We start from the raw sequence: 12,419 nt of genomic DNA on the forward strand, positions 1-12,419 counted from the left end.
TTTGGAAACATTGATGGATAAATGTAAAAGCAAACAAATATTACCAATGCCATGCTCTGTTGGAATTTTACTTCTCTTATTTGCCAAACGGTGGCATCGATTAGTGAGCTAGTTTTGATAGCTCTTACGTGAAATTGAGTTTCAATTTCAAATATTGTGATAAAAGTGCTTTTAAAATTTGGACTCACTTTTCTAATTTGGATGTTTCAATCCACCTTGTTAATGACGTCACTAGTTTGCATGTACAACCTACCAATAACATTATGCATGTATTGCATGTAAAAGTACTTGAACCGATAGTCTGTACTCAGCAGCAATTTAATACTTTACATTGATTCAACGTCTACAAAACGTCAAATCAATGTCAAAATCAATAATGTGGTTGCTGGGTATGCTAACAATTCAACGTTCAGTTTTTTTTTTAAGTCGAAAATTAAAAAAAAAAAAATGAAGTCGAAAATTTAATGAAAATATTGTGAGCTGATTCATGCATTTGAAAAGTGAAATGGCTTAGAAAATATAGTCAATGCAAGCTGATTTGCTGATAAACCTACAATGTAACTTTTGGTGCTTATGTAGCCTATGTTTTTGCTTTGTTAGCGAAAGAATAGAAAGGTAATAACCCAATTGACAAAAACAGCTTAAAATTGAAATAATTATTGTCGGCCTGGTGATTATTACAACCTGATTTACCAAAGTGAGCAATTTGTCGAATGAAACGTGTGGCAGTAATCTCACATCAAAGATGGATTTCGCGTCTGAGAAACGAGTTAAGACCAACTTTGGCTCAAAGGAAGCTCATTATTATCGTTCTTTATCGGTATACAATTAAAATGTTGTGTGTTGTCGCAAGACCTAGTTTCAGTAAGACTCCTCGATATTCATATAAACAAAAGAAGTCTCACAAGCTTTTGAATATGTTAAGCGCAACCAACACACAAAACCAGACAGCAAATCCGTCATTTTTACATTAATTCAACGTCGGTTGAGATTGAATCAATGACGAAATGACTGATTGTGCTGCCTGGGAATGCTAGGCGTTCAATGTGATCTACAGTATATCGTTCGTACCTTGCTTTTTGTGATGTCAAGAAAGAAATGCAAACTTTGTCTTCTGTTAATGCCACTGGTGGTTTTTGCAGACAGCTTGCAGGTTGCACTAGTTGTGTGAGGGTATTTGAAAAGTAAACTTTAAGAAATTGCTTTGGCGTCGTAAGCGTAGGACTCATGTTTCCTGTTCTCAATATATTGAGATGTAGTTCAGATGAGATCAGTGATATTTTGGGCCTGCATTACTCATTTGATCTAGTTCTAAAGAGAGCAGAAACGTATTTTTTGTTGCGCCAATCGAACGCAGTTAAACATTTTCATCAACTTCAAAATTAATAACCTTTTCATCAGGTTAGATTAAACTGTACTGTAAACCTATTGTGTTGAATAATTAGATTATTGGAAAAGCAAAAAAGAAGAAAATATTAACGTCAGTTTTTCCAACCAGTGAATGTAAAAGGGCTTTGCAGCTCAAGCACAAAATGATCAAATGCGCGCACCCAAAAATACTTTGTGTCAATATAATTAGAGCCAGTTGCTTTTAATTTCTTCTAATAATAACCAGATCTAGGACCTAGCAAGAGAGCAAAGTAAATCAAATTAGATGATATAGCATATCAATGAAATCATTGTTGTATTTACGCATATATTCTTTAAAAATAGGTCGATCTAGCAGTAGGCTACTTCTTGGAGGTAGGGAATCGTTTATTTTGTAAACACTGTACAGATTCTGTAATACTCCAACATCTCCTTGCCAAGCAAAAATAGCTATAAAGGTGTTTGCAAATACTGCGATGATCATCATGCATTCATCTGAGAGAACATATCAGAAAGATCCGATTTTTATAGTTTTTTTGTGGTGCTTTGTCTAATATGTATAAAGTCTCATGAGTTCTTTGTATTGAGGAATTAAAAAAATTGTTATTGTTTATGTTGATTTAACGAAACAGGTTTTATTGAAGATTATATTGATTTAAAAAGCTAATTTTGGGCTGGCAGGCTATGCTGTTTTATGTTTAAGAGCATTGTCGCTATAAAATAAAATTCTATTTTATGAATTGGTTTTAGGTTGAGCAAAGTGTCTACAAGAATGACTTACATCAATATCCGGCAAGCTCCTTACTCATTGACTTTTAGCAGCAACAAATTTCTTTTTAGGTACATTTTAAACTCATGCATAAGACGTTCGAAGACAATTTAAGTGAGTGCAGTTACCAATGAAACAGTCAGGCAGACAAACGCATAAACAAATTTTAAGGGTACAAATATTTATAATGAAAAAAAAGAAAAAAAAAGTTACATTAGCGTTAAAACGCTGTCCATGGCGAAAGATGAAGAAAGAATACACTGAGAGTTGAGGGGAAAATAATATTTCTACTCCTTATCACAATAGAGCTTTTCTTATAGATTACATTTAGAATAAAGGATTTTTCTTACCTTTTTGCGACTTTTTAAAATTCTTATAGGAAACAATGTTTTAATCCACTGGAGTAAAAATGATTGTTTTTATAGAAAGAGACTCTTCGATCACGTGACTTGATTGGCCAATCGATCTCTTTCTGACACTGAGCTTGCCTAAATTGACTCAGTTTCATCGCTAATTAGAATTGAGCTGACTTCCAATTAATACACAAGCCACTCTAATTGAAAATCGAAACTCTTAAGGTCACAACTGCTGTCAAAGGATAACCAACTTAACAAAGTTGGTCTAATAGCCGTTAATATAACGTTAGATAGGGTTATACTGATGCAAACCTGACATTGACTGCTTTTATTAATTCCATAATCAAGATAGAGAAATACAGCATGGAAGCAATTTGACATAACCGCTTGAATCAATGAGGTTTTTCAATACTAATTTTTCCTTTTCTATCTTTTTGTTTATTAGCCCGGTAAATGAACTAAGTGGATGAACCACGAGTTCAGCCGCAAATTGAATCGAAACGATAAATCGATTGCTCGGCATTCATGCATTTAAGTCCGAAAAAATGAAGTATGGAATTTGTTAGAGTGAAAATTAATGTGCTTAGAATGTTACGTTGCTCAAACGAGGGCTGCCAATAGATTAGAGAGACACGTTTATCACTGACTTGCAGAACGTGAGCTACAACTCGATTGAATTTTACCGATATTAGGTTAATCCCCTCACGGTAATGTCGCATTGTTACATACATACTCAAGACAGAAGACAAACTAAGCCCAGAAAATTAAAAGTACGAACGTACGGTTATCAGCTCATTTAAAACAATTTTTTGAGTGTGGAAACAAATGCACAGGAATGCAAACTACCAAAAAAAATGACTTTTTTGTACTATTTTCTTCTGTTTTCAACCGGAAAAAAACAAAACAAGGAAAAACGCAATCTGCACGATTGTTGATCTACTTGAACGAGGAGGTATTTTCACGTTTTTTTTTCATTTAAACGTTTACATTTTAATTGTCATATTCATGGACTTGGACATTTTAGTATATCTGAAAATCGTATCTGAATAAACATTTTCCATTAGTATCAAACATCAGGACGGCACAAATACTATAACCAGGGTTGCCACAAAGTACTTGGAAATTTCTGTTAAATAAGTTTAATACTTTTCATCAATCTACGCATAATTTAAACCATCATCATCATAATCATTTCCAGCTTGTGGTAGCCCATTGCAGAGCGAAAGTCTTCCCATTTCTTGCAAATCCAATCGATCGTGTGTTTTTGTATACCAGTTGGTTGTTGCGCAGTCTTTGTCCATGTCGTTTCTCCGACTCATTTGCGGCTTTCATTGTCAAAAAGATGTGTAAATTTACAAATCTAAAAACTATCATAAAATTGTGGCTGTTATAAAGTCAATTGAGGCACTTAGTTAAACTTAAACTGAAGCGTTATTGCACTGAGAACAAATCCAAGAAATGATGTTTTTGCTGTGTGCCAGGAAAGTCCTTTTGCTTTATGTTTGGTAATATTTGAAAATGAACTCATTGCAAGGCGCGGTATGAAGCAGCATTTTGGTGCCATCAATCAGTTGCTTTCAAAAGAGATTTAAGCGGCTTTTAATCATTTTTTATTTAAACCCGCAAAACTATCCCAAACTAAGGATATGCAGCAATGGCAGCTTATCCCCAACAATCTCACATGAGTCAAAGAGCGCCAGAAGATTTGACTTCCATGACGTCTTTCACTTTTTTAAGCCAGCTTAACCGGTCCTATTATTGATAAGCCAAACAGAGATACTTTAATTAAATACAGACAAACAATCGTTAAATAATTCAATTTTTCAATCGTCTTTGAGATGTTTATGTTAATCTTCAGATTCGAAGCAAACAAAAGCGAAGTTGAGACGCTCAGCTAAAATCTCGCAACCTAAAAGTTTTTTTTAGTAATTTAATAAGCAATTGGAAAGTACACGTATGTATGTAAATAGTTTAATAGATCATATATTCTATATATTTCCATGGCAACATGCAACCCTCAAGAGCATGGCATTTAATTTAGGATGCGGCGGTATGCAGTTACTCATGCATGAAAAATATATGTATCTTTTAAAGTTGGAAAGGGCAAATATCTTACACATCACTGCCCTTAGAAAGATTCAATTATCAAGTGCCTTTAGCCAGGTTTAAAAAAATAGTTTAACCCTCACTTTTGTCACAAGAAAATGCTGCTTCGTGGAGTCATTTGTTTAAAAAACTTGCCTGTGACTGAGTTTGTTTAATTGATTTGAAAGCGTACTTTAAGGAAATATTTACCAACAATTGAATGAAAATTTGAAAATGAAACTAAAATCACATTCAGCCATATTTGCTATTTCAACGTTGCTATACTTCGCTTTTTAGATCTAAAAAAAACATGTATAAAATGCTAGCGATGAAAGTGAGTAATAATCCATCAAACTTCAATTTTTTTGTATGCAATTTGAGCTGTTTTGTAGAGCAAAACTCTTGTTTTGTAGGTCTCTTCTCTCGGTAACTTTTCTGTAATGAAATGAATCATGAAGATTTTTATTCCGCTTTTAATCAATCTTCCGCTAATCCATGATCTGTTTACTAAACGACTCACTTAAAAAACTTTAATAGCAGAGCAGATTTTCACTACAAATACAAACATGTCTCAAAAATTTTCGAAATAAATTATAAATTCTTCAGTACTTTGAAAGCCATAGACAGCTTTAATTGATGTTCTTAAGCTGATTAAAGTAGCTGGTAAGATGAGGCGCTCATACTCAATAGGGATAAAAGATCTGGGTTTATTTAGCAAACTTAGAGATCAGTGGATTGTTTATTGTGCATTACAGTTAAAGATTTAGGATAATTGCCTTATCATCACGTGCAACATAGCAATAGCTTTAGGCTACCACAATCTGCTACTGATGCGACATTAAAGTACATTTCTTCACAATATTATTGAGATTTCTGATTGTTTTAATGTAATATGTCATTAGCCACCTTTAACTACGAGGTAGACTTAGGTGTAAACTATTATACTGTAACTTTGATACCAGGTCTATTTGTTGTAAAAACGAGGTGAAATTTTAATACAGAAGCCTTCATGTTGATTTTAATTATTTATTGAACTACTAATATTAGGGCTTTATGCTTGAAACACGATTTGAATGATGTTTCATAACATATGTGAGATGTTTTGTATTGGAAGAAACATTGATTTCAATTGTCTGAAGTGGAGTTTGTGCTTACTTGAGTTGTCGATGATCTACTAAACAATTTACTTTTTTCTGACACAAACTTAAAAAACGTGGAATTTATGTTATTTTATATAAAGAATAGGCGACTGATAAAAACTTGAAACTTTATTAATTAAGAAATTATTTGACTCCCTAACTGCACTTTACAAATTATTACTACAAGTAGCCTACAATGAAGATACACTATATATAGAGAAAGTTGAAGTAAAGCTTAAACCTTTCATGGAAGCTCCACAGTTTTTGCATGATGCCAAATCTCAGACAGCAAAATCCGTCATTTTACATTGATCCAACGTCTGCAGACGTCAAATCAATGTAAATATGAAGGATTTTGCTGCCTGGGGCAATATTGCATTTCAAGATTCTATTTTTATTTTATGCAAGCTTATCCCTTTTGGCATCCGTGTGGCAGCTTTTGACCTTAAACCGTCTTGGTCACTGGCATTGCCAAGAATCGTCATGCGTCTCCCCGTCTTCCCCTGAACCATCCGCTTTGCTTTCATCCAAACACTTTCAATTTGTATGTTTGCTTCACAAATTGGCGATCTTCATTTCAAAACGTCCCTGCTCCCCACAATACTTTCTTGAATTCTTACTACTTGAAAGAATCCTCGAGTGTATTCATTTCTGATTTTGTTTAACGGTAATCCAAACGCGTAAAACGTACGGTAACCCAAATTTTTGATATTACTGTGACATACGACTACTACTTTACAGCTAGCCGGCCTGCCATTTTTGCATTGATTCAACGTTTGCTGACGTTGGATCGGTGTAGAGGTGACGAGTTTAGCTGACTGGGGTCTTATAATTATCGCTTTATCTACGTAACTTTTTATCAAACCACGCCTGATATCTGCAAGACATAACTTCCCTGGGTATAATTGAATTTCTTCAAGATGATGATAATGTTGTTTTTGCTGGTTTATTTGTATTTGTTTTTGTCATTGTTTCGTATCGTCAAGTTGAAACTATTTTGTGAGTCGTGCAAGGCCTGGTGCGTTGCGCTTGAAATGGCTTTCCCCGTAGTAAGATTTCGTTGTGGGTTTTTTTTGCCTGCCTTGCTCTTTTTTGTTATGAGCTAAACGCATCAAGATGTGTTCCCCTCACAACCATCAGCACTCTTCATAACGCACCATGGCCAATCTTCATAGTAAGTGTCTATTTATACAAATCTTGAAAATATCAGCTAAAGCTATATAGGCTAATAAAACTATTATACTTAAATATATGTTGTTGTTGTTTTTTTGCTTATAACTTTTTCTTTTTTTTTATTTCCCTTTTTATTTTAAGTTTTTCTGAAGGTGTTGCGACCGTGCCAAATTTCTTTCAACTTAATAACTTATTTCGGTCTCAAGCACGTTTTAACGTTCGCGTTTTGTCGCTTCTACCTTTTTCTAGACCTTTGCTATGTTGACGTGTATTGTTTTTACTGTGATGGTCAGAAATAAAAACAACTGAGCTGAGTTGTGATTTACAACAAAAAAATTTACAAAAAAATTAATGTTTTTTAACTCTGGTGCTATAGAAGAATATTAAAATTATCATACAAAAAACACATTACAAACGAAGCAATTAAAAAACAAATTAGAGCGCAAGATAGATGGGCAAACAATTTCTTCAAACAAAAGATGAAATTCGCAGGATATATTTTGAGAGTATCAGCAGGGCAGGCATCAATTGGTTAATGAAGGAATGGCGGAAGGAAAGAGGTTCAGAGGAAGAAGGATACAAACTTGGGGAGATTGATTTAAAACAGTGGGATGATTTGACGTGTGGAAGCAATTGACAGCTAGCCTTCGTCTCGGAAACGGCACATGATGATGTTTGGTAAAATATACATCTTACTTTTTCAATTCATGATTTGGCCGCTTGTGTGTAGTCCACGTTCCTGTGTTGTGTAGTCAGGCTGGATCATTGCTGCTTTATCGTCCGTTTTTCTTTTTCGGTTTTGTTAAAAGTTATCTTTTTCGCCATGTTGTCCCTTGAATTTTATCGCTGTTGCTCAATCCTGTTTATATAATTTTATCCTATTGATTTTCAGCCTACTTTTTTTTCAGAAAATGTTTCGATATCTATTTCAAGATTTTAAGCATTAGAACGTTTAAGTTATTACATTTTCATTTTTTGCAATCGGAATATCTTTCTGGACCCTCAATCATTTTTGCACATCCTAAATCTCAGCTTGAGTGCTCTGGAGGTGAGAGCATCTGCTCTTACCCTCGAACTACGTTAGTTCAACATCCACATAGGGTACAATGCATCAATTTAAAGATGATGCTGAAGGATGAACACAAACGATCATCTTCTTTGTCTTTCTGCAATTCAAATTCAAATTTTGAATACTCAGAGTCATAAGCCAAACTTTAAAAAGACAAAAAAAATCCCCAAATAAAATAAAACATTACATGACGACATGTAGTTGTAATAGTAATTTTGAAACTTTATTTGATTAATTTTACTAAAGTTAATAAATTTTCACAAAACGTCATTATGCAGAGCATTACAACTTTAATTTTTTTTAATGAATTTCTAAGATTGCCTGTCTAGAGCAAAAATAGACCCATTGAACCAGTGCAGCAAACCAAAAATAACTCGACATAATTCCTAATTTTGAGGATGCTGTGTAGACTTGCACCGGCACGTAGTACAACAGCGCCGACATATAAAAAGCTCTAATTAAATGCACCAGGTAGTAAACCACTTCATATTTTAATTTGGACACATCTAAGACAACGTGTTGCAAAACAGTTTAATAGAGAGGTGAACTGACCGCATCTGAGTTCACTTAGCAAATGTTTCATTTGTTTGGCTACTGTGTTCATTAAACTGTGATATTTCGTCACGTTCATCATTATGCGTAGATTATGATTATAGGTTAGTTAACAGAAGCGATAGTTTTGTCGGCCGATACTTACTTTTCATACATTTCAAGTGGATCTGAAATTATGTGAACAAAATATTTAAAACCTTTGAAGTAAATCTGCTTTATAACAAGCTTTTCACACGCACATCTCAAGAATAAAAAAACGTATATAAACAATCATATCGCATGTCGTCATAGAAGCAATGTTAAATATTAATGCATCATTTTTATCTGAAATAAGGTTACTTTTTTAATTTTAGTTTTTACATCCCATATAAAAACGTGTCGAGCAAACTTATCACACGTCAATAAGTTACATAACCTCCAGTTTGTGCACTTTGCCTTCAAGAGCAGAGTGCTGCTTTCAATTGTTTTGTTTTTTCAATATTGAAACTTGCGTTTTTGGTTTAACAAAGTAAAAATACATGCACAATTTTGAGCCAAGCGCCGCTGTATTAGTGTAACATTAATTCCTTTTTTAGTGTTGCTTGATTGCAGAGAACTACAACGTATTTATCAATCTTATTTACAACTATTTTGTAACATTTAAACATGTTACATCAGGTATTTTAAGCAGTGTTTTAGCTTGCTTGAGGCTTAAGGGAGATTAAATTTGAGTACGGTATTTCTCTGCAGCTTTCAAACATGTTTCTCAAAGAATTATTACAAACTGTTGTGCAACGAGACCATTTCTCATTTCAACCTTAAAACTTTCCCTGGGGACAAATTTATAAAACGATGAAAATAGATCTTGAGCATCTAAACATAGACACTAATTCTTGCAAATGAATACCATTATAACTACTGTATATGTATAAAAATAATTACAACAAAAAAAAGTTTTGCACCTAAAATAACTCGTTTTATTGTAACACATTGATAAATTGTTTAGCATTTTTGCACTCTCAATCTCGGCTGAGATTGCAAAGCAACTTACCATCCATATTTTTAGTCACTTTCTCAAAAGTTGTTGGCAAAATACTCATCACTCGTGATTTTCGTTTTGACCCCCGGTTTTAAAAACCCCTTGTCGATTTTTTAATTGATAACAATAAAAGTAAATCTTTGTGACAAAAAGATGATTGAACAAGTTTTCACCTTCAGAAGGCATAATCGTTTTGATTTAATTTGTGGCAAGGCGCTGGGCGGATGTTTGAAATCAAAGTTTAAATCGACAATTCAAATTGAGGGCAACCACTTTAAAGCTTATTATAATATAAGTCCTATCAAGGTAGACTATATTCCGCTATGTCGAAAGTTGACAAAAGTGACACATTTTTCAAACAAATAGTTAAAATTTGTGCAGAAAAACAACCTCTAAGTCTGGCATTGAATAATGAAAAGTTAAGATGTCCATAGGAAATATAAAGGCTGCTAATGTCGGGCAAGATATAGACTCACTTCATAAATTCTAAACTACAAGCTGAGCTGAGTAATGCAAATTATTTTTAAGCTTTTTCAATATTGTTTATTTTCAAAAATGCATGTTGCAAATTGAAGTCACAATGAGTACAGATGTTGTGAAGTCAGTGATGCGTGAAGCAATTTTGTCTGTATATTTACTTTCACTTTCTCATTCACTAAGTGAACGTTGTAGCCAGTGTTAGAAAATAATGTCACAAAAATGTTTAATCTCTAGTTACCGAAAGGTATTCCCCCTTTCTAGTTTAGATACAACATTAAAAAATGCAAAACCGTCAATTAGAAAAATTGGACTGTGGGTTCACTGAGCAGAATACGTTTTTTACATTGATCCAACATTTACAGACGAAGGTATTGTAGCTTGTATAGGTTTTATAGTAAATAGTACGTATTTTTCTAGGTGTGTTTGGAGTAAAGCCTTTTTTTCAAACTCGATTACAATTAACATATTTTGTGGATATTTTCAGCACTTTTATTTGATTGCTATGGAATCTGATCCATTGTCATAGTATAGTATATTTGAGTGTACAAAGTATATCAAATAAAGTCAGCATTGTCAAAATCAAACCAAACCTGATTAGCTTTCTTTACTTGATACGTTTTGTGGCCTACACACTTTTGCTGTCTCAGGTGCATCTGATGTAGGATTTGTCACTACTCAAGTTTGCAATACTAAGTGAAACCGGAGGCAAATTTTAGTCAAAATGAGATGAATAGTCTATAGTCTTGTACAGTTAAGATTGTCACTGATAAAGGCATAATCCACTGGTCTTAAAGTACAAATACTTTCAGAAACTGTCGCTACAGGAGAATATAAAGAAAATGTATCAACTCTGTTGACTGTATCCTTGTCAATTCTGTACTGCTTATCAAGTGACAGGCTTTTAAGTTTTTATATTGTTTGCTTTTCTAATACAGGGACAAACAGCTCACTGTGGTTTTTTGCGGATGTCCCGGGCATAACTTGTTTTAGATGTCTTGTTTCTCTTCAGAAGGTAATCATATTTAAGCTAAAAGCAAATACAATTTACCCTCAGTAAATAGCGTACTCATCAGTAACAGTTTACCAGGTGCTTATCCTTACAATTGCCTAATATTTTATGATAACGAAAGCAGTGTATATTATGATGTCTGGTGAGACTTACACTTCCAAATTTAATGAAACTGTTTATTATATTCAAGCAGAAAAATGCTTTAAATCTTCATTTCAAAGTTTTTTGTTTTTTTTACTTTTTTCCGTTTTTTTTGCTTTATTTCTGTTTTAAGTTTTTATTTTGTTATACCTCAAATAAATCAAAAAAATTACAAACCAGCGTCACAAGCATAATGTTTGTAAGACGCTTTTATCATATTTTTTGTTTATTTACATTAAGGATAGTTCTGTTTCTCAAAAAAAATAAAAAAATTCCTTAACGTATCTCTTTTCTTTTTCTGCATAAACTTCGTGTTGTTTGCCAACCAAGGTCAGATTTCAGTGAACAGAAGCAAAAAGAAAACAGGCCGAGAAGTGAACGTCCTGGCGGTTTAAACTAGTCCGGAAACAAATAATGTGAACAATGTTTGAATTAAGAACTCTTTTAAGCAGTGGAAAAGATTGCCTGGTTATCACAGCATAACCCGTTTGCCGTTAAATCCAATTTAGTTTCTCAGATGATTTATTGTCGAGTACAGCCAGTTTCAAAATTCATTTCAACCAATCGAGATCAGATGAGACCAAAATTAATATATTTGTAAGTTTCCACTTAAAAGTTTTGTGGTCATAAAATGCTGTTGTCTATACGAAAAGTTATTGTTTTTACCATTCAAGGTTAGAGGTTGGTTTGGGCTACACTAAAGAACATTCAATATACTGTATCATCCAAGATTTGTAGACCTTCCGTACCAGTGGGGTAGCCAAGGTGCAGAAGGTCTAACAGATTTGTAGTCTTCCTTTATCATTGAAGAATGAACGATGCAGCCGTTGATGGTAAAAAGGTGTAACTGCACTCTCGCACGTACTGTATCGTAAGAACAGGTAAATGAAGCAAATAAAAGCACCAATAGTAAAAAAAAAAACGGAGAGGTTGGATTTGGTCGTCATTTTGTTTTCCATTTGTTATCTCATCAATTAGCGCATACATGCCTTGCATGTTTTGCTTGTCGGCTTTATTGCTTCACTGGGGGGAAATTAAGAGGCTCGTGTGAGTGGGTGTCGTGATTTCAATCGACAGCAGGGCTCATGTGGAAGAGCATAGATTTTAGAGTTGAGGAAGTGGTTTTCTCCTATTCCTGACATCTAAGGAACAGAATCGTTTTCTTGCATCGAAGCTCTCTTGATTAAATGCCAGCCAGTAAGGAAATCTTTCAAAAGCGAAAAATGTGGGAATCCAGTCACGGTTGGTTTGCCAGCATTG

Source organism: Aplidium turbinatum, chromosome 17, assembly GCF_918807975.1.
Source record: "Aplidium turbinatum chromosome 17, kaAplTurb1.1, whole genome shotgun sequence".
Classification (NCBI taxonomy): Eukaryota; Metazoa; Chordata; class Ascidiacea; order Aplousobranchia; family Polyclinidae; genus Aplidium; species Aplidium turbinatum.